The sequence below is a fragment of the Solea solea genome, chromosome 13 (genome assembly GCF_958295425.1).
Source record: "Solea solea chromosome 13, fSolSol10.1, whole genome shotgun sequence".
In the NCBI taxonomy this organism is placed as follows: Eukaryota; Metazoa; Chordata; class Actinopteri; order Pleuronectiformes; family Soleidae; genus Solea; species Solea solea.
In genome coordinates this window covers 21,579,539-21,602,163 of record NC_081146.1, presented here as the reverse complement: position 1 = coordinate 21,602,163, position 22,625 = coordinate 21,579,539, and the positions used below count along the sequence as shown (strand labels likewise).

General features: G+C 39.7%; 1 long non-coding RNA gene across 1 annotated transcript in view; it reads left to right on the top strand.

The window, feature by feature from the left end:
- LOC131471768 (uncharacterized) overlaps nt 1-22,625 on the top strand; it is a 28,967-nt gene that overhangs the window by 2,939 nt on the left and 3,403 nt on the right. The window contains exon 2 of the long non-coding RNA XR_009242023.1: nt 11,111-11,191. This is a non-coding gene — a long non-coding RNA (uncharacterized LOC131471768). The remainder of the gene's footprint in view (nt 1-11,110; nt 11,192-22,625) is intronic.

Genomic DNA, 22,625 nt, shown 5'->3' with positions numbered 1-22,625 from the left:
TCTGATGTGTGAAGTATATGTGAGGAAAAGGAGGAGGAGGATGATGAGAGAGAAAATGATCTTATTGGGAATAAAAGTATTTACGCCACTCTGTGGTGTCGCTCAATATTTTCTCTGGTGCTACTTGGTATAAAAAAGTGTGAGAAGCAGTATCATAGAGGAAATCAGTATTTCCCCCCCATTTTTCCTTCTTGTAACGGCTTCTTTTATGTGTTAATAATGGCCCTGAGCGCTGACACTGAGAGCATACGGGTTTATGCATTTGGACAGTTTTTCCTGCCCAGGGGCCTGTGAGCTCTCACAGGCAGACAAACTATACCAATAATCCTAATATCAAAAGCCACAAAGCAATTACTGCATGCAACCACGTAAAATAACAACCACCCCCACCCGTCGTCAACACATATTGCAAGTGTCAAATTTGAGAATAACTGCATTTCATTTTCATTTCGTCTGCTCAGTGCAAATAAAAAAAAACGCACTAAATAAATCCATCCCCACTGCAATCGGCCTGTTGTAATTCAATCTGGATTTATTACTGAATGCTTGGTCATCTTCACCCGGTGCCTGCGTGTGCTGAGGTTTTGTGTCTCTGCAGAGGAGGAAACAGCAGAATCATCCAACACCGAGCTGCTGCTTGTGTTTCATACAGTACAGCAGCAGCACTGGGCCACTGACCCTGTGACTGTGTGTGTGTGTGTGTGTGTGTCTGTATGAGCAGAACATACAGGCCTTTGGGTGTGGCATTCACCCGCTCATCCTCATGCAACACTATAATGTGTTTCCTCACAGCAATTTCAGGACATACTATCTATTTTAATTAATGCTCTCTCTTATTTTGTGCAACTGCACGTGCATTTGATTGCAAAGTTAACAAAATAAATGAATAAATAAAAAGAATTAGAATAGAAACACATTAAAATACTATGTTTTTTTAAACTGAATTTCACGTCATGTGAATGTACTTGAAATTCACTTGCATGTTTGTCAAAATAGGATCATTTTGGAAACTTGAGTCACACAAGCTTTATACTTATTTATTATGACTAAAAAAACGTTGCTAAATAATTCAAAATGTGTTTTTTATGTCATTTATATCCCATAATTTGTCTTTCTACAGCATTGTCATAATCTGTAGGGCTTTAGGGCTGCAACAATTGTTTGATTCTTTGGTTATTAAATGAATTGTCAACTATTTTGTGTGGGTTTTTAAAAACAAAAATAATTAAAAGGACCTTTTTCTGATTTTTCAGCTTACATGTGGTCTTCCACAAAGCGCGTACATTTGGATTTAAATGTAAGACTGTAAACTTAACACTAAAGTCAAGACAAAAATTACACATATACTAATTAAAAAAAAAATACAAATATCACTTTTTTTCTATACGGTTTAAATCAACAGGAACAGCCGAACTTGAATGGGGAACAGTGTCATGCTATGCAGCAGCATTTACTATCGAACATAATAGATGTAAATGTATTATTTATATATCTATAGAAGGTTGTTGTCAGGCAGGACAGTGTAAACAGAAGATAAAGAAAGGAAGTCAACAATGAAAGGTAAAACAAAATGGCCGACTGGTTCAGGGCAGCTGATATTATTACAGTAAAGTGTGATAAAATGATGTAGCATTATCATTCATAATGGGGAAAAATGACTCTTCACCAGAAAATTAATTTCACCTCACCATGTGTGTGTGTGTGTGTGTGTGTGTCACTCACTTTGTCCTCCACCACAGAGTCAATAACAAAGACACTTAGCAACAAATTAAATTATTTCACAGTGACATCTTTTGTTGAGCAAATTGCCAAAGACTTTCACGGCAGTTAATGATTTCAAATGTCACGTCGTTTGCACCTTTTTCTTTCTTTTTTTTTCTCCCCCCTTTATTTCATTTAATTACACATTTTTAAAAAAACGTGTCGAAACAACTACGAAGAGAAGCAGATCAGATGTGACGTGTTCCTTTAATTTTCTAATTATGAACAGAATTGAAGCAGCGCAAGTGTTGCGAAATCAATTAAAGGTGTGTAATGATATACAAGTTTTTCACTGTATTTAAAAAAATTAAATAAAATAAAACAAATGGTGATGTTAAATATTACGTTAACACATTTGGCGTCTGTTTGACAAAAAGAAGAGCTGGCTTCTCGTTTAGTGAAGAAATTAATTTTCAATCTGGAAGCCTAATTAAGAGCACGCACACTCACACACTCAAACACTTCATTTGTACAAGATTTATCAGGTTGGTGTGAAAAAGAAAAGAAACAAAGAGGAAAAGCAAAAACAACACAGACACACAAACACAAAACATGTTTATATTTCAGTTTAAGAGATCAGAATGATCTGAAAGTAAAAATGTCAGTTTAAAACCTAAGGATGACCACATGTAAAATAAAATACAGTTACATAAAACACTGGAATTTTAAATAAATGTCCATACAGAAGAAGAAGTCTTCAGCAGCATTAACAAAAAGACAGTTTTTCCAATGGGTCTGATAAAGCACATCCAATGAGTGAATTAATGCGAAAACATATTCCGGATTTTCTTTTTTGCAGTCAGAGCTTTATAAATCCTCTCTGTAGCCGCCTGTCCATTGTTAAGATTTACGTGTGTGTGTGTGTGTGTGTGTGTGTGCTGCTGTTAGACTCATGCAAAAGTCTGCTCAGTCACAAAAGTGGTAAGTTGGCCGGACTCGAACGCCGTAGTCAGCAAACACATCACCATGATTCAGAGCAGCACACTTTATCCAAATTATCCACTGAGAGTGCTGTTCACTAAGACATTTCTCATATCCCCCGCCTCACACACACACACACACACACACACACCTATCTTCGTCTGTTATTCAGATCTTTCTGACTGAGTAGGAAAAACGCAGGCGTCGCTAATCACATTAACAAGACACTTCATGTATGTCAGGCCACTAATGGCGTGTTTCCATCACAGTTTTTGAACGGTAAAGCCCTCGGTCAGGCTTGCGTTTCGACTGAGAACAGTACTTTTACGTGGTAGACGGGGTGTGTCACACTAGCTGCGTCAGTCTCAACAACACGGCGTTGAAAAAACACGGGTCGCTACGGAGTGACGCTTTTCTGTCGCCAAGATCAGCTGACTTTCAGGGGTCAAACTCCACATGTACCGTACTATTACTCAGGAAGGGTAACGGAAACATTTGAATGGTTGGGCCTGATTATGTTGATACTTTTCCTAATGGAAATGCAAAAAAAATCACATAAACCATATCTAACAGAACGGTTTCATTAGGTGAAAACACACCATATGAGAGTGAACCAGCATGCAACATGAAACTATAGAAGCTTAAAAGAGCTAAGCCATCATATATTTGATTAAACCAGAGTGCCCATCACTTACTATCTATTACTATTTCAGTTTGGGTTTTTTTAAATGCAAAGATTAATTTTACACCATAAATGCATTTAAATGTTTTACATGACGAGCAGCTAATTTGACGACTTGCTGGAACGTGGTTCTCATCCATACGGAGGGAAACCATATACGACGGTGGTTTCTTCTCTGAAAAGAAGTGGCAGTCTCTTCTGTCTTCTCTTAGGGCAAAAATAATACGGCAACTTCTGGACTTCTAGAATGCACAAAAATGCACAAAAGTGATCCCACGGTGCGATAAAACGCGGATGGCGTGACGCGGGAATTTGCATTTGGTGTGAACGCATCAGGACGCGTCACTCTTGCGTCTTTTTCGCAAAGACCCAGACCAAGAGTTCCCTGCTTTCAATACACTTTTTCTTATTGTGCTTTGTCACAGTCAAACGTCAGTTCATTCCAGTCCGGTTTGTATCTCCATCCTCACTCGGTGATTCAGTGTCCTCATCAGCGGCGCGTTAAAACACCCGGTCGCTTCCTATCTTTTAGTAAAAGCACCATTACCAGCCATCAATAATGCAGAGGGGGTAAGTACATATAGACAAACACGGCGGGCCCCTCGAGACTCATGCAGCGGACGTGAGAGCTGCTTCTGACTCTGTGGCCGAGCAGAACCAGGGTGTTGTAAAGGTGCCTGATTGTTTATCCTCACACCTAACCCCACTCTCTCTCTCTCACACACACACACACACACACATACACAGGGGAATAAAGTGCAAAGATTGCACACATGCATACAGTATATATACTGTATATCAGACACGTTCATCGCCTGGTGCACAAATGCACACACACACACACAGTGTTCAGGGAATAAGTGATGATGAGGAGCAGGGACTGGAAAAGACACCACATGCTCTCACATGCATGTGTGGTGTGTGCTGCACATCACATGATGAGACGGTGTGTGTGTGTGTGTGTGTGGGTCTTTGTGCATGCTGTGAGCTGTAAGCATATAGGAGTGGGGGGGATTAGTGTGTGTGTGTGTGTCCTGGAATTACTGGAGTAGACAGAGGCTACAACAAGGCAGCAGACTGTTGATGCTGTATATGGTGTTTTGCCAGACACTGTGTGTGTGTGTGTGTGTGTGTGTGCGTGTGTGTGTGTGTGTGTGTGTGCTCTATGCCTACATGTTTCCATCCAGACAGAGCGACGCATCAGTGTGGGAGGGGTTATGAGAGGGTTCTTGTCTCACTCTCCTCTCACACTGTTTTTTTTTTTTTTTATATAAGTGCATGGGAAAACCTGTGTACCTCTCAGTGTGTGTGTGTGTGTGTGAAAGTGAGAATGGTGGCTGTGGCTGTGTAACAGAAAGGTAAGCCCTTTTCTTTCCCTTTGTCTTTGTGGAAGCTGCATTCCTTCACTCATTCGCTGCATTTCCTGCTCATTTGAGAAATGTGTTTGTTTAGTTGCAGTAATTTAAAATGTAACCTCATGTAAAAAAAAAAGAAAAGAGAAAAGTGAGCGATATTAGATGCACTGTGCGCTCGCATGTCTTTGTTCCCCCGTCCCCTGACTTGCTCTGAGTGCGTCTCTCAACTTGCAGCAATTATACACACTTATTTGTGCACAAGTGGGTTTGAATATATTAAAAGAGCTTATTGGCTGGTAGTCACTCCATCATTCACATTACCATTTTGTCTTGTGTCACTTTGATTTGATGTGTGTGTGTGTGTGTGTGTCTGTGGGCTGCAGAAAAATACACCCCAGAGATCATATAGGGCTCAGTCCCAATTTGTCAAAATGGTTTACGACAGGGTTCCCTGAGGATGCACCATCCATTTTTCATTGTCTTCCCACGCTCCTTTCACACACACACACACAAACACACAGAAAGGGGGTGCACACAGACTCAGATGTGCTGCCTGTGAACGCCTCTTACAAAGCGTTGGCGGCGTCATTTCCATATCAAAGATTGTCTCCCACCAAAGGAGCTCTGTAATGGGTGGTAAACTTTCTATTATCATTTTTGGTTTGCTGTGCTGTGTATGTGTGTGCGCATGGATGATTGACAGGCAGGAAGAGCGGGGGGGGGGGGGGGGGGGGTGTAACGGAGAAGAGAGTGAAAGGTAAAGGGTCATGAAGGCATGAAAAGGAAGGATAAGGACAGTGGATTGAAAGAAGTGGAGCACAAAGGAGGGAGAGCGGAGAAGTGAGTCAGTGTGGAGTCTTTCACACAGCTGGTTGCTTCCTCCAAACTGTGACCCCCACTCACCCACTGTCCTCCCTCCCCCAAGCCCAGGCATGTGTATGGCAGCCAGACAAGCAGGCGAAGCAGCCCTTTGTTTGACATACAGCTGCACACAAAGACCTGAAGTAGACACATACACACACACACTCTCATCAGCACCACTTCTGATTGGCTTCCACACTGACATCGCAGCAGTCAATCAATGCCCTTATTTGAACTTTATCATCGTTTTTTTGTCGTCGTCAGTGTTTCGGAGGAGGAAAAAGATTGTGGACTGGAGTCACGCTCTTTAAATGTTTGGGGGGCAGAAATGAGACGCTTCACTTCAGCTCAGACAAAAGACAGAGTCGGACTCTACGGAGAGAGAGAGAGAGAGAGAGAGCATCAGCTCTAACTGTGAGCGCCCGCTGCACATGACTCCAGCGTCCACAGCAGAAGAATTCCTGTACTAACAGGACATGAGTCATTGGGTTGATACGGTTTTAATGAGCCATTTCTTATGTTCCTGTACTGTATGTGCAGTTAATATTCAGAGTAAGTGCAGCAGATGTGGACGCAGCAACAAAGCACTGTGGTGCAGTTTGTGTCATAATAATGAAAGTGGGCGTATTAAAGGTATAGATCTTAGATTTCATGCCAGTGATTTTAATGCAAAACAATTCTATACGACAGCACATTTTCATCAATAATGAATCTGTTGAGCAGTATTCACCAAAAGTGGAAATGATGATGTTTCTTAAATGTCTTGATTTGTCGACCAACATTATTCAGTTTTAATAATTGTCTGTGTTATATGGAGCAAAGAAACCAGAGATATTCACATTTGAGAAGCTGAAAAATCAGAAAACGCGTTTCAAACTCAAAATCTATTAATTCATTAATGCAATCAGTGATATAAATATGTACACTGTATTTATTTAAAACAACTTTTAAAAAAAGTGTTATATATTCCCGTATTTATCTTGAACCTGGAATCTTGAGGCAGCAGAAAGACAATTTGTCATTGACCAAAGAAATAAATAAATAAATCAGGTCTAAAGTCAATGGCGCAGTATTTTTATGCTTTTTTAAATGGCACATTAGATGCGTCTACACAGACGGGTTCACAATGCACACACACACACACTCACAGGGACAGAGACATGCTTCAGTGCCGCCTCCTCCTCCTCCTCCGCCTCCTCAGTTAAATGCAGATTCAATGTATGTAATTCCTTATCATGTGCAGTCGTAAAATGCCTTTGCATATAGGATAGAGGATGGATAGAGAGGGTCCACCTGCCGTGGATCATGCACCTAAAAACACATAATGCCTGGACTTTAAGGTGTAAAAGCTGCAAGCCTTGTTGAAGCTTTTTTCAGGGAACAGAAATAGTGAAATAGTAACAGAAAGTGTTGTGTTCACAGCATAAAGGACAGATACAGACCACTATTTTGCAGTTAAATGCACAAAATAAGTCAAGAGCTCAACTTCGAAGAGCAGCATTGCATGCAAGGTTTGTGGCTGCTCACATATTCTCACATATACAGAGTGGGCCATCACAAATATTAGTCAGAACATCAGGACTGTAAACTGTATGACTCTACCTAATAGAATCAAACCTCTAAGTGGTTTAAAAAGTGTTGTGCAGGGGCCTCAAACTCAAATGAGCTGGGGGCCAATCAAGGCCAGAACATTGGGGGGGGGGGGAAAATCAACTGCTTATAATGATATTACACACTATTTCAAAATAAAAGCATATTTGTTTCTATATGAAACAATAAATAGTTCTCAAAAACATGTATTGTGCAAAATGAATCTATAAATAAAGATATTAAATTGAACCAAAAATTTAATGAATAATAAAAATTGTATATGAAATCAATTTTGAATTTTGACTCATAAATGGCCGTAAACTCACAGAATAGTAATGATGACGATAATGATAATAAGCTGAAGGAAAACCATTGGTTCCTCGCACTTTGTGACACTTTTGTCCCCGGGGCCTAATAATGTGATAATATTATATGCATATTGCACCTTTAACTTAAGTGCCCAATCTGATGCCAACAAGCACACCTGCAGCTAGTCACACTGAAATATCATGTTAGTGCTGTCCCCCCGACACCTTTTTAGAGATTACCCCCGCTGTGACGGAGCAGCCATCTCTGTTTGTCACCACTTCCCACTGACAGGAAACTGCACACGGACAAAGAAACACACGGCAAAGAAACACTCTCTTTTTTTCTTTTTTACACCTACAGTGTAGGTTCATCTTTTCAAAGAGATGACAAGTTTCTGCAAGATTTTGTGCTAAATAGATTTCACACCACATTTCCTGCAACAGGGGATTTAGGGGCGCTGGCAGGCAAGAGAGCAATATCCGCCACCGGAATGTCAGCACTTTCCAATCCACCGTTTGAGCCACAAAACACCGTAAAACACTGTGCCAGACAGTTGATGGTATTAACCCCCACTCTGCATCATCTAATAAAAAAAAACCCTCTGCAGCAGAGGGTTTACACAGAAAAACAACCACGGTGCTAATGTTTGATAAAAGTGGAAATGAGACATAAATGTGGAGTTATATATGAGGGCTCGGCAATTCTGCTCATAAAAGCTGCAGCCTTTGTGAATTTAAGGAAGTTATTACCACAGCGTCTAATCCCACACACTGTGGCGAGCTACTTAGTAGACGATGAGAGGGACAGAGACAGAGACAGAGACAGAGCCGAGGACGGCAGGTACTGTATGTTTAACGCAGATAAAACCAGACGTTCACTGAGTGACGGGTGAGTTCTCCTCCCCCTGTCTCTGCTCAACCCCTCATTCTTCTAACGAGAATTACAATTCCCGCACAATTAAACTACTCTTATGAATTGTGTACGGCCACGGTTCTCAAACCGTGGTGCGGGAGCTTCCCCTAGTGGTACTTGGAGGAAAATCAGAAATACTGTTCTACACAAAATGAATTCTACATTATGACAGGAGGAATAATACCATTTCAACTCAGAGAGGCAAAACCATCGACACTTTTTCCATTATACAGTTCTTGCACAGCTCGACTCCACTCATTTTAGTAGATAGTACCTGACACCTGGTGCTTTTTTTGGTACGCGCTCTGGCGATGTTCCAAGTAAGCTGAGCCGATGCTAAAATGGGACGTCAACAAACTGCCGGTCACTGATTGGTCCGGATGTGTCATCACTGGAAGAGCGCGTTTACATGCGTTAATCTCCAACATTTAGCAAAGGAAACGTCTATAATCTCGATATTTAACCGAGGAGTCTGGTGTATTTAGCGACAGCACTGCTGAAAGCCATTCATAGCCAAGAAAATACTAGAAAATAGTTATCGTCAACCTTATTTCTGTCAAAAGCACCATAAGAATTAACGACTGTGGACGTTTAAATAAATAGAATCATTTAGGTTCAAACCTTTTAGTCTTCTTTTTCTTTCTGATTCTCCCTTTAGTGGCTCATGTGCCTCCATCTTGTCCTCTCCCTTGTGTCCTCTTCTGTTACACCAACTGTCCTCATGTCCTCCTTCACAACATCCATGAACCTCCTCTGTGATCTTCCTCTTTCCCCCTCTTTGTCACACAGCTCCATCTTAAACATCTTTTGTCCAATATAATCACTGTCCTTCCTCTGCACGTGACCAAACTATTAGAAAAACCTTTCAGTGAGATGCATAATTTGGGGACACAGCCCATGAGCTTGTCTAAGACCTAAATTCCAGTTTGCCTCTTACTGGTGACAGTTCCAACAAGCCACTTGCAATGCAATGGAGTCACAGTTGAAACATGACTGGACTTTTTCATACATATGGATTTTGTCAGCACTTATCGACATCATCTTTGTGCAGATCGAAAAAATGAAAAAGCTGCATTTCGGGACATTTCTTCGGTCTCTTTGGCTACCTACACAGACCGTTTCCATGCAAAAAATGTGATTCATCAAGGTAGTAAAAGAATCCAGAAGGCTTATAGCCTCAAAAACCCAGTCCTTATTCAGCATATTCACACAAAATCGTGTCTACGGGGAAATGTTGTTGTACAGGGAAATGTAAGTGTTGCTTTTGCTAAATGTTGGTTCTGTTTGCTGAAGTTACATCACCAGCAACATCAGCTCTGGCTTTCTGAAAACAACATCCTCAGATTCTCACTTTGTTAAAACTGTCTCCTTAAATAGGAAAAAAAATAAAATCAGTCTTCTCTTATCTTGTGTTAGGCACAGATCAGATAGTAACCAATTAATTCTCACATCAGTTCATCTGGAAGCTACTGTGTGTGTGTGTGTTCGTGTGAGGCCACATTTGCTAAGAGATAATTTTGACCCAACCCTTGCAGACTCACTGCTCCTCTTTCTCTTCCAGTCTTTTTTAGGCCACCTGCCCTAATTCCATATCCTCATTTCTTCTTCTGGAGGAGGTGAAGAATTAACACAAAGTACAGCAGTCAGCGTGACTTCAACGTGCACCTTTGAATTATGATCCACCTTAAAGGGACAGTTTAGCTTCACTTCCAACCTGACACAGACTCTTTGCCAGACAGAGCAATTCAATAACATACTCACCTATAATGAAATCTACACCTGCTTCGGAACATGTTTGCTGCTTCATGTCGCCGTCGGACAGCCTTTTCCAGCTGGAAACTGAAGTTAGTGCTGCTTTGTGAACGAGTCGCTCTCTGTGCCAAAGTCCATAAAGAAAATCAGCGATTTTACATCACAGCACAGAGCGGGTATTGATCCACTGCTGCCTCCGCCAGTGAGTTAAAATGTGTTATTTGGTGACTTCTGTGTCTGAAGATCTTTGTGGGGATTTATCTGAGTGACTTCAACCTACCAGAACCAGGCAGCAGTGGACCAGCAGCTCCGGTCACTGATTTTCTCAATGGAATTTGGTCCATGAGAGGGAGCAGTTGACTAACTTCAGTTTAGCATCTAAAATAAAAAAAGGGTTAAATCAATTGAAAGTAAACATACAGAACATTCTTAAACATTATTCCTCTCAAACGTCTCCTCATGGTGCCACAGACACCACCGTCCCATCACAGAAGCACAAACATTTAGTGTCCTGTCATGCCCGGATCAATAGTCATCGTCTCTGTTACACACCAACAACCTCTGCCTCCATTGGTCCAGAGGCGGCGGCGGCTGCTTCCTCCTCAGCAAATCAATGCTGATAATCATAGATGAGGGGGATATAGAGCAGGAGCCGCAGGCTGTGAGGCTGCATGATTAATGAGCTTATTATCAACGCAGAGCGGACCTCGTCACAGCCACGCGGCTGCGAGACACACCGTCGATAAGGAGGCAGCACAAACACACAAACACACACACCAGTACTTCTGTCTGTCTGTGTGTAATCACTGACTACACTTATGTGATTTATTACCTTGAATTAAACGAGCCACAATATGCATATATATGTGTGTTTTTGTGAGGAGTCGCCAACTTGTGAAACACGTGGCAATAAGCATTTACGAAAACAAACTCATCACATGGTGACATGTGCTTCTTCTTCCTGCAGGTGAGTCATCAGAGCTGCAGCCTGGAGGTTTTTGGACCTGTTCACTCACTGTCAACACCAACACCACCTGAAGGAGAACAGGTCAGTTTTATTTCGCTTGTGTCGATTTCAACACACTCACATGTGGTTTGCTCCTCACATTAGTTGTATAAAATAAAATAAAAAATCAGTAACTTGATCTGAATCAACTAAACTGCCCAAAAGTGAAAGAATGGACCATGTATATGATAAAAAGAGAAGCCAGTTTGTGTTGATCTTTTGAAATCTACTGCAACGTCCACTGAGATGAAATTATTACTTCACCATTGCTTTATTTATTTCACCCATTAATTCATAGATTTACTTTTTATTTTTGCTTAAAATCACTAATCTAATGTCCAGGGTGTACCCCGCCTATCGCCCTATGTCAACTGAGTTTGGCACAGCACCCCCCGTGACCCTCCTGTGGAGGATAAAGTGGTAGAAAACCTCTCTCTGCTATGTAGCCATTGTTATAACCCCAAAAGACCTCAAAGGTTCAGTGTGAAAAATTAGGTAAAACAAGTTTTTCATGGCAAAATTAAATGAGTGTTTCTATGAATTTTTGTTCATTGTTATATACAATTACACTGTAAAAAACATCCTCCAGGCTCTCCTTTGCAAAATCTGTGACTGAGCCTTTGACCAATGATATACCACTTCAGAAAGAAAGAAAGAAAGAAAGAAAGAAAGAAAGAAAGAATACATTGCCCTGTCTCTCTCTCTTCCAGAGACAGTATCAGTGGTCGAGCAGCTTCATGTCGGCTCCTCGTCTCTTCCACTCGCTTGTTTTCTCTGAATAGCAGGCAGATATATTTTCTACATCTAACCTTGAAAATGAGGGATTTCATTTCAACTCAGTAATTGGGGTGAAAGTCTTATTTCTGCGACCTTTTAAAACCTTTTCAGCAACTTGGAATTTGGGTAGCGACAGCCTTACCGTTCAGCTCTTGAGGAATTATTTATAACAAGATGTATCCCCAAAGTTCTTAATTTATAGGGTAAAGTCTAAACATATACATTAAACTTGTTCATAAAGATAAACCTCTGATATCAGATTTTTGTTTCACAGTCATTAGTTTTAGTTCTGGTTTTGATCCAATCTAAAAAATCCTGCCTCTACCTGTTTTTTTTTTTTGAGTAGATGACATAATTGCCTAAATTCATTTTTATAATTCCTCTTCCACACTTTGCACATGCAGCCATCTCCCTGCAGATAATCACTTAATCACCGTCTGACTTCATTTTCCCTCCATCATTTTCACGTTAGGATTAAAAGAAATCAAGCTCCGTCCTCTTCACTCGGCTCAAATCGGCTTGGCTACATTTCACTCTTATTACTAGATGCTATCATTTAATGTGTCCAGCCACAGCGCAGCCTAAAGCTACTGTACTTCCCTCAGATTTAATCATTTTGTAGGGAGGGGGATTAAAACAGAAGACCTACTGCATTCACGGGGACGCTAATTAGAAATAGCAGTCGTTTTATAGGTGCGTGTAATTCTGTCAAAACTCTAGTCTCTCGACTGGTGCTCATCACGTCCAAAAAATACTTTTATTTTTCATTTTAAATTACATTTAGGCCTCTTACCACTTCACATAAGCTACAAGGCAAGATAGAGTTGGAACCATACTATGAATTAAATCAGAGAAAATCTGCATTATTCTGATTCTATATAAACTATTTGATGGTTGTAGCTTTTCCCCCCACAAAGGCAATAATATTTAAACATACACAGTGTTAAATGATTCATTTTTAATATTGGAAAGTCAACTAGAGTAATTTATAATAAATGAAACACTGGAAATATGGGAACTACACTGAACCACTGGTTATTTTTTGATTGGCTATTTGCATTATCTGCAAAAGTATAAATTGAAGGTGTTCAACTGAGAAAATCCACAATCCAGAACAATTTTTTAAATGATTAAAAGATAAATAAGTAGATTAAGGGATTATAAATTGATCAGTACAAACAAGTTAAAGGGTTCAAAAGAGTACAGTACTATAAATGATGTAAATACATGAAATAATAAAACAGACAAGAAAATGATCACATAACAGCAATCAAATACAGGTTTCCTAATACTATATACATAAAGTTACACTCTGGAATAGAAAATAAGAAAGAAAATTATCAAAACAAAATATTTAGAATATCAAAGACAATATAATATGCTATACATCATAAATAAAAGGACATTATCACAGAGACAAATTCACATAGAAGCCATTATTTATCAAAGGCAAATGCAATCATCTTTTCACACATAGTATGTAACAGATAAATGTAACATCAGCGCTAAGATAAGAACCATTAACACTTCATTTAACATCACCAAAAGAGCAAAAGTACATCACATCCAACACTCCATAATCATCATAATCTATATTTAGTCCATAAAATGACACTGGGCGTCACTGCATATTTTAACAGCCCATAATAATCTCAACCGAGAATTTCCCTCTACATATTTATATACATATTTAGGAAAAAAGATGATCCGCTCGCTGCAAGTTGACCAGGAGTGAACCAGTGAGTTTGATTTAAAATAACCCTTAAACTGCTCGGGAATATTCCCTTAACTTGAAAATGTTTTGTAAATAAGGCTTTGTTGAAAATCTGTGCTTAGCTGTTTGTGAACAAAACCCAGTGAACAGTTTAAGGTGAATTCCCCACTGCAGTGTGTGTTTGTTCATGTATTTATATCTTTGTGAGGTCCAACAAACTTGCAAACCTCAGATGAATAGCTCTACAAACCTGTGTGTGTTTTTGTATTAGTGGCTTTGTGAGAAAATTGTATTAACCATAAGGAGTGAGGACATTTTGACAAAGTGAGGACATTTTGACTGGTCCTCACATCTTTATAGGGCTTTTTGGGGGTTCAAGACATGGTTCTTGTCAGGACCAGTTAACCTCATGGAGACCAAAACCTGGTCCTAATGAGGCAGAACCTCATTTCTGAGGAACTGATTTAAGTTTAGGACTAAAGTGCGGTTTGTTTAAGGTTAGGGTAAGACATTGAGTGGTGATGGTTAAGGGTAAGAATAAGGCATTGTTTAGGCAGTGTCCTCAGAAGAATAGCTGCACAAACCTGTGTGTCTCTGTGTGTTTTTGTATTTGTGGCCTTGTGAGAAAATTGTATAAACCATACAGAGTGAGGACATGTGGGCAAAGTGAGGACATTTTGGCTGGTCCCCTCATCTTTAAAGTTTTTTTGGGGGGGTTAAGGCCTAGTTTTAGGGTTAGGGTAAAGGTTAGAGTCGTGATGGTTATGGTTAAGGTAAGGGGCTCAGAAATGCATTATGTCTAAGAGGGTCCTCACGATGAATGAAGTGCAAAATTGTGTGTGTGTAAAGAGTGATTGCCTCAGTTTTTCTTCCTATTTTTTCTTCTCTTAGATCCATCTTTATCTTGCCCTGAGCCTTTCTCATCTGTCACTCTGCTTTCCCCTGTCATCCTCCTCTTCCTCCCTCTCTCTGTCTATCAGTGGTTGCCAGCTGGTTCAGTGGTGCTGCTGCAGTGTGCAGCGCCTGCCAAACATTCAGTCAAAAAGGGGGAAACCAGTCTCGAGTCCCTGCCTCACACTTTGTCTCTCTCCTTCCTCCCTCTGCAGCTGTGACACCACATCACTGCATCATTTGCCACTTCCACCGCCTCATCTCACCATTCACTAACACGCCATTTAGTGATATTGTGCCTCTGATTTGCACTCATTTAACTATACAGACACTGTTCATAGACAAATATGTGGTAGCAACAGGCGGTATCATGTCAAGATCTACTGACACAAGTTCACTTCTCTGTCTTGTCCCAGTCAGCTCCAGGGCCACTGCTACAAATCACTATGTAGTGTTACTTTTTATTGTTTAAATTAGATTCAAAACTATTTTTCAATTTAAAGGTTTTTATATCAGTGGTTGTCAACCTTTTTTTTTTTTCCATGGTTCATGTCGAAAAAAAGCTCTGCTCCACTCTCAACCAGATTAGATGTTATCTTGAATTTCATGGTCATGTTGAGACAAAAATGTAATTATTGATTGTTTTAAGAATAGAATGATGTATAAAATCTACTTAGTTATGTTCCAAAACTCTATGACAGTGGTTCAGCAACTTTTTAAACCAATTACCACCTGAGAGAATATTCTTCAGCTCTTGAAGTAACACCATTATCACCATTATTAATCTCTATTCAATAGATAATTTGCTCTCTCATCATCCTCCTCTTCCTCACATATACTTCACACACTGGTATAGGGAAATTAGATTAAACTGGAGCGAGAGATAAGGTGACTCTAATTATTATTATTTAATTTTTTGTTTTATTTTCTATGCACTCAAGTCAAAATTCCTCAGCTCTACTCCAAAGCAGACAATACTTGGTTTTTATCATATATCTGATGCATTTTGTTACATTATTACAACAAAGAAAAATCATATTGTTGTTTGATGTTATCAATAAGGAATTCCATATTAAACTTTCAGCATAGATGTGAATCAATGATCTGAGAGACTTGTGTGTTTCTACTCCTGGATCTGTTTAATTATGAGGAAATGTGGCCCATGACGGGAGACATTGACCAATCACAGAGCAGTTCAGAGAAAGACGCCGCGATAGGCGCTGCCTCCTTTTGATTTTATTGATAACAACTGCCTACACAAAGTGGGCGGAAATAAGGAGGAGCTCAGGATGGAGATGAGACTCAACAATCGACTGTTTTTAAGATCCTACGTACACCAGCTTTAATATATGACTACACTTTTTGTCTGCCCTGAAATTCCATTAAATAGCGGTCCTTAGTCATTGAGAGTAATTTCAAATATTTTGCAATTGAAAGAGCAAAGACCGACGTGTGTGTGTGTCTTCATTTTTGAAGGATTAGTTCTGTGTTCAAACAGCTAGTTAATTTGTTGGGGACTTTTTCAGCAGCAGATTAACACACGCGTTTGGTTCAAGTATGTCTTTGAGAACAGAGACACAGTGTGTGTGTGTGTGTGTATGTGTGTGTGTTACTCCAGTGGCTCATTGATGTTTTTTGGAAACAGTAGAGCTCCATGACTTAGAAGAATAAAACACATGAGACCACACAATTCCTCATAGCAGATCAGATCTTTTTTGGTTTGGTCTTTTTACTGGATTTATGTGTGTGTGTGTGTGTGTCCTCTAAGCCGCAGAGACTGTGATATTAGCCCATGCAGAGCGCACAGACACAGACCAGTAGCTTCTCCTAATGAGCAGACTGTTGACGTGTTGCCGTGGGGACCCTGCTTCAGGGCCGACACACCCCGCGTGATTTTATGAACTAATTAAGCACTTAAAAGTTGCCTCCTTCAACTACAAAGTCAAGAATTAAACACAGCTCTCAGAAAATTACTGTGTGAGGGAAGAAGACCAAAAAGGAATAATACTATCATCTCTATCTTTTGTTTGCATTAGGACGTAGTTTGTTGTTCAAGTCTCAGACTGGCTCAAGTTTCCACTGTGCAACAGGGAAGAAGAAGAAGAAGAAGAAGTAGAAGTCTTCTATTTATAGACATGAATTACTCGTCTTATTGCTTTTCCACTCCCCTGATGGAACTGAAGATACTGTCATCTTCACTTTAGACAGGAAATGTGGATCAATCCCCTGCTCATTTACAGATATTCCATCTGGAGACACAGCCTGACAAATCAATACTGTTCAAAAAACATGGTTAGGGAACTATACTTTTCAGGTTATGTTCCTCAATTAATCTGGAAAGTGTGTACTATTTATGTTTGTCTAAGGAGTAAAATGACATCTTTAAATATTCGATCTCACAAAAAAACAAAAGTATAAAAGATACAATCAATGTATGCTAAAAAAAACATTCGAATAAATTAAGTTGGTATCAAAATATCAAGTGTCTAAGCAGTAAAAGACGAGTCCCTAAATCAGTGAAGTAGATAAGTAGTAATTAGTAAAAACTATAAAGCAAAGGCTTTAACTGACTTAAAGGTCCAGTGTGTACAATCTAGGTGAAATTATTTTCATTTGGCAGGAATTAAAGATAAAAAATCTTCTTTCCATCCATTTTCAACTGCTTTATCCTCCACATGAGAGTCGTGAGGCTGTGCTCAATCTTAATTACGTAGGGATTCTCATTATTTTAACAACCAACTGATTGTAAGAATTGTTGTTTTTCATTACCCCAGAATTAACCTAAGGAGACACCACCATGTTTCACAAGGACAAAACTAAACATCAGCAACATTGTACCTTTATCTGAATTAAAATAGAACATGACAAAACAAGTAATACTGTACGTGATGTCACATACTGTGTCTCATCATATTTATTACAGCCTCAAGGATAATTAGTTCATACGATACTAAGTATATGTTCACTGTGTTTCTGCAAACAACATGCTAGCTGTGGTTTTCCTTATTGAAACATTAGTTTTAACCCTTATTTTAGTCATTTTGGCTGAAACTTAATGAGGATAATGATCATGATTTATTGGTTAGGGCTATAGGAAAAAATGATGTCTCTTCCTGTGCAATGGCATCCCTTCTTTATGTCAAAAAACCACTGTTATTAGAATGACAGTAGATGAGATTCTAATTTAATGAACTTATTAAATTCTCACATTGTGGCTCTCACACTGTGGTCTGTTGCTTGGCACATCGACCTCCTCCTACTCCCCGAGCCAAGTCAGTTTAAAAACTGTACTGTACTAAATTCAAACTTTATTTTTCTGGACAGAAGGTCAAATATATTGCATAATATACCATATCGCATCACATGATTGAATATACCTAGTTCCACTTCTAATCTCTCCCGGTATATGCAGTATAAATGTAGCTGCTTCCTGCTGATATACAGTGCAGTTCTTTGACTTTATGGTGACTTTATTCCACTTGAGCTGCACAGCACTCTTTAAATGAAGCCAGAGAGATGCAGGATTGGCAGGTAGGGCGGTTGTCAGCGTCACGTCTGTCAGCTGCAGCTGCTCCTCCTGTGATAACACTCCAGTTTATTCTGGGGCTGAATGTACTGGACTCAGTGTGGCTGTCGTCAGCCCCATCACTCAGCCTTTTCTGTCTCTCTTTACAAACTCGAGCCCCGTATTCCTCACTGTCACTCAGGCAGGTCACGACCTTGTTTGTAAATGTCCTTTATTAAGTCATCATTTATGTGTCGTGCCTCTTTTTTTTAACTCATTTGCTTTTGATAATAGTATTTTTTGTGCCATTTGTGCAAATACACATAAATACATAGAAAACAGAGAGTTTATCCCAAAGATACTTACAAGTGCAACAGAAAAAATGCCATGTCAGAATCTGTTTTGCACGTTTCTGTGTTCTTCACTTCTCCGCCATCCGATTTACTTGTGTGTTTCCTCTTCCTCACTTCCTCCGACAATGGATTTCTCTGCGTCTTTTTCATCGGCTCTGCCATGATCAACGTCTAAAATAACATGATTGCTGCCTTGATCTTATAGCTGGTGCCTGGCGTATGAGAGTATAGTGCCGTAAAGCAATTCAGTCCTGATATTGCAAGCCTGGTTTTCCCCTAAAATACACTTTAGTGGGAGTGGAGACAGCCCCCAATCTCCCCACAACAAGATATTTAACCATCACAAAGACTCCGAAGTTGTTAAATCAGGGTAAGTTCCTGTGTAGTTCCGCTTTAAAGTTGCTATATGCAAGAAATGTATCACGGTAAGACATAAAATGACTCTGATGTGTCATTAGAGATTAAGGAAACACACTAATACATTTTCATTTGTAGGTTGCAAACTTAGCTCATTTTTCGGTTTGCCGTAACACACAAAATGCCAGCAGAGCGAGCAAACAGCAAATTGGAAATAGTGAACACTTCTAAACCTAAAAAGCCACGGCGTCCCTCTCAAAAATGTCTCAACCAGAGGAGAAGGACAATGAATGTCTGCACTGGAAACATGTTAAAATGTAGATCAAGTAGAGAGGAGGTTGATAACAGACCACGACAAACTTTTACGTATGTCACCTTTAATTCCATTCTACAACGGTGTCACAATATAGAATCACAAAATCAGCTGCGTGAGACAGAAATTATTCCCATGAAAAAATGGTATAAAACATCTGCCAAAGCCATGAAAAGAACTTTAAATAGTGACACACTTTAATCAAAAGAGTCTGATTACACATCGTGCTCTCATTTCACAGACTGATAAAAAAAAATAATGACTTAATGAACGACTGACTGCACAGCTCAGCCACCTTCACCTCCTCGTTTTCCTCCTCCTTACAAAATGAAGAATGCTAAATCAATGATGCCAGTGATGGCGCCATCTGAGTGACTGATCTAAATAAAATGGGCAGAGCTCAGCGAGGAGACAAAAAGGCTTGTGTTTATCCAGCCGTGCACAGACGCGAGCTCGCTCTCTCTCTCCCTCCCTGACTGTGAAGTGCAGAGTAAGCACAGCTGTCTGGAAGCAGCATGACGGATGGACGGCAGGCGATGCGAGATGGAGAGGCGGTGGGGGGGGCAGTGCTCACTGGGTGCGGCATCGCCAGCTTCTTCTCCCAGACAAACATAGCTGTTTTACATTTCTGCAAACAACGGGGAAACGTTTCATTTTGTACATACTGTACAGAATCCATCCATCCATCCATCGTGTACCGCTTTATCCTCCACATGAAATTTGAGGGATTGCTGGTGCCAATAGGGTGAAAGGCGGGTCGCCAGTCCATCACGGGTCAAACTTATAGAGACAAACAACCATTCCCTCACACACGTACACCTACTGGCAGTCTAGAGCATTGGTTCTCAAAACGCTGTGTTTCCACCATGTGGTAAATTTTACACACTCGGTCTTGAACATCAAATCACACACTTTGTACTCAATCACCCAATGGTTCCCAAACTCCTTCCTCAAGTTTAATAGTTAATTTTTCGGCTAACTGGAAACTCCAAATTACCCATAAGTGTTGTGTTTCCCCTTCGCTGGACTGGCGAAGCATTAGAGAAAAGATGGATGGATATTTGAAAGCATGGTAGTGGGCCTGATTGCTTACATCCACCTACACCTGCAACCCTGCACCTATTGCATGGTACTAGCTGTCAACACAGGGGATTCATGCCCCAATAAATACTGTACTTAATCTAATTTTCAACTCTATATGGCCATAATTTATTGCGGTAGGCCTGGTGGAACTACTGGATCAGGACCACAAACCCCCCAGTTTCACCAATGTTATAAATCAAATAAAAAGTAGGCTTTTGGTTTTTCATACACCCCACAGCAGTTGTCCCTTGATGGCCATTAAAGGCCATTACAGGTTTAAAACACTTGCACATTTGGCTTAAATTGCCAAAGCAGGAAACCACTTTTAAATACAGTATACAGTAAAATAATAATAATAATAAAAGCTGAATCAAGGTTTAGGGTGGTTTAATTCAAGACATTTATTGTCAGCAGTTGACTTGCTTATGTAGAGTAGTTGGTTGAATTTGCTGAAATTACATTAGCTGCCCCCATGTGTCTATACAGTCTTTCAACAAATCACACAATGTTGCATTTGCAGATGCAAATAAGGGATATATTTCCAAATAAATATCAAATTTAAAAATATAATCAAAGCTAACAGAACACGGTGACATGCAAATAAAGACATACTGGCTGTAGATACAGTATGTAAGACTAGAAACAAAACAACAAATAAATAAAAGATATAGAGGAATTATGCATATCGCATGTCACCGGCGTTTTGCAGTGAATATATAAGATAAGCATCGTCGTCACCTTGAGGGAACATGGCCATTCCTCTCCACTGATAAATGAATTCATCCTGAGTGTGTTGTTTTGTGGAGGCATCGTTGCAAAGATGTCTGCGAAGCAAAATATCCTGATGAATGGAAGTGAGATAAAAACCAGCACGGGAGCTGTCAGCTCTGTCTCTCTCACACACAAACACACACATGCACACATTTTATTTTTCCTATTTTAGGAGACAATTTTCACAGAGTGAGAATCTCAGGATTTACCACTTTGTTTGCGCTTCATTCATAGTGAGGATTTACCCCCCTTACCCTAACCTTAACCATCACAACTACATGCCTAACCTTAACCTTTAACCTAACCTTAACCTTAATCTAATCACAACTCAAATCTTAAGCGGTTCTTCAGAAAGGAGGTTCTGCCTCTTTAGGGCCAGGTTTACTGGTCAGTGTTTATGCCAAAAAAGTACTATCATCAAGTACTGTACACACACTTTTTGAGTTTCCTAGTCCCTTACCTTAACCTTAACCATCACAACTAAATGTTTTAACCTAATCTTGAACTTCAACCTAACCCACATCCAATTCTAAAAAACAAACAAACCTAAAACTAAGTCGTAACCCTTTAAAATGTTCTTTAAAGGTGTAAGGACCGGCCAAAAATGTCCTCACAGGAGCAAAATGTCCACCAGACACATACACACACAGAGAGAGGGGAGTTCAGGCCGAGCAGACTCAAAGTGAGGTTACGTCAGACAATACGGATCATTTCACTGATAAATGTTTGAAAACAATGCGGCTCACTCTGAGAGTCTGTTTTCCTCTTTGTAAAACTCCCAAGCTGTTGCGAACACAGTTGTGCCGGTGCCACGAGCAGCAGCCATTTCAAAGACATAAAGTTCCAGCTGTGTCGTGAGTAATCTGCTCCCACAGAGGAGGAAACAAACAGGCAACACTGTGACTCAGTAAAAAATGCTGCAGCTGCTTTGAATTTGAATTTTTTCTTTATCTCATTCATTCTTTGTTTTCGTCTTTTATCTTAAAACAAGTCCACACAGCTGTTAGCTTGTGGCACATTTACTTAGAGATAGTATCAAATTTTTCTTTTTTTTCTCCCAATATCTGATTCCCCAGTGATACTGACCATATACTCATAGTGCAGGGGTCTCAATCTCAAAATGAGCATTGAAAATGAAAATCATAAAAAAGTCATATTTTGGGGAGGAAACGCAACAGTACACATATTATTTGTGATGCTATGAATGCACAGAATAACTATCTGTAGTGATATGGAACAACATATAGTATAGTTCAAAATAAAAATGCATTTATGATGTAAAAAGAAACTTTGCATTAAAAAACACACACAGAAATAACCAATTATAACTCGATAGTAGAGCTGCAACTAGCGATTATTCTTAGAATCGATTCATCTGTCGATTATTACATAGTAGTTTGGTCCATAAAATGTCCCAAATCTGGAAATGATGATGTTCCCAAATGTCAAAATGATTCAGTTTTAATGTTTTCTTTGTGACATGGAGCAAAAAATTATTAATAGATTATCAAAATAGACATTTTAAATAAAATAAACATTTAGTAATTATTACCGATTATTAATAATCAAATATTTGTCGCAGCCCTACTTGATAGTAGTGGAGGGCTGCATGAAAGCCCCAAGGCCCACAAGCCCCAAGTTTAAGACCTCTGTGATAGTGAGTATTGTATCAGTCTGTCCAGTCGCTCTAGTCATGTTGTTCTCCACAGGTA